This window comes from Agrilus planipennis, unplaced genomic scaffold (assembly GCF_000699045.2).
Source record: "Agrilus planipennis isolate EAB-ADULT unplaced genomic scaffold, Apla_2.0 scaffold38, whole genome shotgun sequence".
NCBI classification, from domain to species: domain Eukaryota; kingdom Metazoa; phylum Arthropoda; class Insecta; order Coleoptera; family Buprestidae; genus Agrilus; species Agrilus planipennis.
Window position 1 is genome coordinate 1,717,288 of NW_020438882.1, and position 5,665 is coordinate 1,722,952.

Consider the following 5,665-nt stretch of genomic DNA (forward strand, 5'->3'; position numbering starts at 1 on the left):
AAATTAATAAAAAATAAAACAAAACTATTGGTATATGTAAGGTAATTAATTTTGAAATTGGAAAACAATTATTGAAGGTGTATGTGAAGTAGCACGGCCATGTATGGTTGTTAAAGGTGGACTACGAAAAAAAATGTCGGAAGCATTTGAAATGTGGTGTTATAGGAGGAAAGTTCGAAATAAGAAGGTATTAGAAAAGTGTTATAGATATCAATATGAAATAGGCGAGATAAGTTGGGGAAAACTTTTTCAGACACAAAGGATTAGTTAGAAACATATTAAAAGCATAAGCATGAGTTAACAGTTCAGCATCTTTTTGATGGCTAATTGCAGTTTCAGTTAACAATTTCGTAATTAACCAGAAATTTACAAATGCCAATCTTTAGCCATACTGCTCTGAGAATATGGATTGCCAATAACTCCAGAAAAGGAGTCAACTAATAGTAAAACACGGAAAATTAAAGAATCCTTACACTTCGAAAAAACCCCTACTATTTATTTTTTTTTGCCTAATTCAATCTTATAAAGTTATATTGTTTCTACTGTTGTATTTAATGATCGTGCTTATATATCTAAAATAGTGTCTTTCGAGTATTAATGATTGTGTAGCTTACTATTTTTTTTTTATTTCTAATTTGTATAGAAGGCTTGGAAAATAATTATGTAAATAAATACGTAAAAATAAGTTTTAAAATTGTCAATACTTACCTTTGTTGTTTCTTCTTAATTTAAAAAAATCACAAATACATATTTACCTGAAAATTTCTGTAATTTGAAAAATATGGGATAATATTTTTAGTGCTGCAAGACTAAAACTAGAAAAGTGAAGAAAATGCGCTCTACCTCATTTCACCTTTCGACTAGTAGAAATATTTTATTAAAACGTTAGTAGATGAAAAGGAAATTACAAAAAATACGTATAATGGTGTAAACAAGCGCTCGTAATTTATCGATCAATAAAAAATCTCGGTCAATATTTAACTGATTAAAAATGCATGAAAAGAAGCAAGTAGATTTGATAATTTAAGTGTTTTTAAGAATAAGGGTTGTTTAATATTACTTACCCTCCTTGGCTCACGCTTCTTTCCATTTCAAGTACGTACATAAAAATAATTAGATACTTACCTGTTTTTTGTTTTTTTTTTTTTCAAATTATCCATTTTCAAAAATTATGGTTGAAATGAAAGGAACAATTTCAAATACTTATCGGTATTTATTTATAAAATATATTACAGAAATTATCTACACTGTACAATATCTGGCGTCTAACATTCTTTTGTTTTGAAAATTATTAATAAATAAAAGTACAAAATTTCCTTTAATAATAAGATACGTACAATAATAATAATTAATTAAAATTATATAGCACCAGTCGAGACTATGAAATACTAAACATTAATAAAAAATGCACGTAATTATTTATACAAAACACGTCTAAAGAAAACGGGTAACAAGGGCGTTTTGATTTACCTAACAATTTTAGCATACTATTTTATTAAAAAATCAACATAAACAACTGGCTCTCTAGCTATAGTAATAGTAAAATGCTTATTCTAAAAGAATCACAGCTCCCAATGGCGACGCTAGTGGTGGACTAACAACTCGTAGAAAACACCAAAGACAATACAATTGAAGGGTCATTTTTCTCATGTTATTAATTTTATTATTTTTTGTTTCTAGGGAAAATTTGCACTCAAACTTCGTCCTTCTTTCCCATCCATTGTAACGATCGATCGTCAGAATAATAAGGACTAGAATATAACGATCTGTTTAAAACACAACGTCTTTCGAGTGGGATCAAAGGAGTGATTACTATCGTATATAATAGGTATTTATACACTCACATACACACAAATACATGTTATTACATCAGCAGACGTTGTCAGAGGGTCGTGGAAAGTCGATATCGATTGCAATAGTTTTTTGTTTGTCCACCTACATTGTATGTTTTATACATATATTTATATCACGTAATCATCGCCGCACGTCTCCATCATCTTTTTTTTTTAAAGTCATCCTAACACTTTCGATTTCCTTTTTATTACTTATACCATTGAATGATTATCTTCACAGCAGAGCTACTGACGCGATACGGAAGTGCACACGTCGTAAAAAATGTCCGGCTAGTAGTCTATCAAAAAGGAAATGAAAAATCTGGAGAAAAGCTAGATCACATTCAACGGATAAAAATTAAGGGAGTTGTCAGGAGCGCAGTCGCGATATGCGAAATCGTTCTCGAGACCGCAGAATTTATCCTACTTAATCCTAACGATTCTTCGCCCGTGGGAACGCTACTTCGCGACACTTTACTTCTCGCGGCACCTTCTATATGATTACCGTTGAGTTCGAGGAGCGGCGTACCCCCGGGCCAACCCTCTGTACTGTAACGCTTGTACGTACATTGATCAGCCTCGCTTCGCACATACGGCTTCGTTATGTTAGGATAATACGTTTCCAGTTTTTCCGTGCCCTGAAACAAAAAGAAAATTTTGTAACACTTTACCTAGGACAAGACAATCGAAGAAAAATAAAAAGGAAACAATTAAACCATCATTTAAATTTTTGTTAAGTACAATAGAATCCGCTTATAATGACATAGAAGGTTAATGACAAACACGTCATACTAAGCGAGCGTGATACAAAGCATAGTCTTAGAATATGCACAATTTTCTATTTTGGTTAGTTATTTAGTTTAATAGAGAGAAAAACTACAAATTGTATATATTTATTAACAGAAAAAGAAAAAGAACAATGAATTGTAATATCAATATACATAAGAAAGGCCAGAAAAATGGGCGAAAATGTTATTATTAATCATTTGGGTCACTATAGCCGGATGTGATTTCTTGAGAATCAGTCATAATAAACGATATGTCATTTTAAACGGAGTCATTATATCCAAACTTTCCTATAGAGAATTTAATATGAAAACCAAACTTAACACTGCAATTACTTCATATTAAGCGGTTGGTCAATATAGCTGGAGAAATAATAAATGAATTCCACTGTATATTAATCAAATTTCGGTCAGTTTTTATCACCGAACGAGTCAATATATAAAAATACATAATGGTCACTATCAACAGAAATACTCAACGGTCAGTTTAAAACAATAAACGGTCAGTAATAAATTAAGTAGTTGATACCTTAATTACTTACTGGTTTACGTTAAGTTATGTTAGGTTGTTTGGTTTGTATGTTACTTAATTAAATGGCTTGCATTTAAATACCGACTTTAACAGTGACAATTTTCATTAGATACGATTGCATTTAAATACCAATAATTTATACCTTAACAGTGAAAATTTACATTGAGATACGGACCGTTTATTTTTTAACACATATCCATATCATATAGACAACAAAATAATAGATACTGACCGTACGAATTTAATCACTAACAAAAATTACTGACCCGTAAAATACAAGACAAGTATACTTGTAACTGTTAAAATACTTAATCAGTTAACCTAATTAAATTAATCTAAGTCTAATGAGTGTACGTATCGAAAGGTGTCCATCCAAATTGCAATTTTCATAACCAGAAACGTACAGGTCTACAAAAGCTATTCAAAATATCCCTTAGTTCATGTATCGGTTATGTTAATATACTTTCAGACTACTAGCGGTATATCGTCATCCAGTGATATTTTTTGTCAATTTGCGACACAGCTTATATATGTACGTGTTAAGCGCATGGTGTGCTGATGTAATCAAATAAATTCGAAATCGTAATCAACTTCTTGTACTTTCGATAGATTATCGACCAAGAACTTAAACCTTAAATTGTGTTTATTATTATGATAATTTTTTATTTTAACTTTTATGATTTTTCTTGTACTTATATATGATTTACATACAGGGTGTTTTTATCCGTGCATGGCGATATTTCTTAATAGGTACTATTCCAAAAACATTTTAAAGAAAACAATGGTATCCACCATAATAAACTAATATCCACAGACTTTCAAGGTGTTTATTACATTTCTGACATACCTTAAAAATGTTTTAGATTAACCACTNCAGAATTAGGAATGCGATTCCACAGCCCCAAAACTTAAACGCAGAAGTTCGGATCCAGAACTTAAGAATTTCATACATTGCAGACGAACAATGACCTTCGCTCAAAATTGAATGAAGAATAAGAATCCAATGGAGAAAGTCGGATTTAGAAAATTGGTATCCCAAGCTCAACACACCATTCATTCCACTGAATATAGTTCCAAAAATTAGAAGTAATATTCACATAGAACCAAACAGTTATAGAAATTAAAGGTAAAAGTATGTTTAAATGACTATATTTTTGCAAAACCCATTAAAATCAGTAAACTGCTCAATTATATAACTCCATTTATTTTCGGCACATCGTGATACTAAAGTTAAACACGATTTATAAGGGAGGTGATTGCGATTCGGTTAGATACTCAATATACATAAAGGGTAACTACCTGCCATAAAGAGCGTCATTTTCAAATGTGTTCGCAATGTGAGCTAGTAAACGGTGAAATTAAACGACCAAGTCGTGGGGTGACCCGTCTGTTTACTTTTCGAATTAGTTCCGTCTGGTTTTAGTGGAATTTAGCGACCGAAGAAAGATTTAAAGCGTCATAACTCGGCTCCAATTTGCCGCCGTCTGCTGTCCTGACGACAATGGTTCCAGATGATGAGGAAGGAGGAGGTAGAGGAGGAAGAGGAGAAGAATAGTTGGTCGGTCCAGACGACGACGACGACGACGACGCCGGTTTTGCGTAAACAGAAATTGTGAATGAAGAAGGAACGACGCGACGTTGAACAAGACCGCGTCGGAATTTTAGTGGAATTTCTCTAATCGACCTAACAACCGAAGCCAAAACTTAATTAGCACAAACATACCTATTATACATAATACCTACTTGTCGGTTTCAACAAGTGGTCCAATCTCACCCACTACGTATTATTACGTAACTATTTCACTACCCAATGGAATGTAGACGTCCCACGATCCCAAATGGATTGAGAGAAGAAGATTTGTCTTTATTATAGAAAGTTCGGATGAAGATAACATAACAACATAAAGTAGTTTTTAATTCTTTCCAGAGTTTCACCAATTATATAAATTATTTTTAACCCTATAACTAATACACAATATACAAAAAAATGTGCAGAATCTGATGATACTAACAGATTTAACTACATTTGTAAATTAAAGATGCATACTTTTAATCACTAGTTGAAGACAGTGTAAACGATTATTTTCATATAATTAATAATACATATTTAAAGGTGAATTTTATTGTTTTCATTATTTTTTTTTAATTCAAAATTTATGCTTACTTACTATAAATAATTATACTCTAAACGTGCCCCACTTCGTTTGTGATTTTTTGGATAAATAAATGTGTATTATATCTATTCAGTATCAATTATAGGCATCAAGTAACTAACCAATGAAATTGTACAGAAAACTTCCTAATTTTCCAACCAGAAAACAAAAAATGATGAGTTTATAAAAACACTTCATAATATGCATAGGATTTTCCGAGCAATAGAAGGCTTTTTGAAATAAAAATGGGTAAAAAATTTCTTTGTGACAACTGAATTTGAATTCAATTAAAAAAAATTACTTTTAACTGTACAATACACTAAAAATTGAATCTATAATTACTGACCCGTAAAATACAAGACA

At 31.3% G+C, this 5,665-nt stretch overlaps 1 long non-coding RNA gene across 1 annotated transcript; it reads left to right on the top strand.

The window, feature by feature from the left end:
* The first annotated feature begins 1,211 nt into the window (after nucleotides 1-1,211).
* On the top strand, nucleotides 1,212-5,028 carry LOC112906749. Its single transcript, XR_003232558.1, has 3 exons — nucleotides 1,212-1,828; nucleotides 4,027-4,275; nucleotides 4,573-5,028. It is a non-coding gene; the product is annotated as an uncharacterized LOC112906749 (long non-coding RNA).
* Nucleotides 5,029-5,665: the final 637 nt, after the last annotated feature.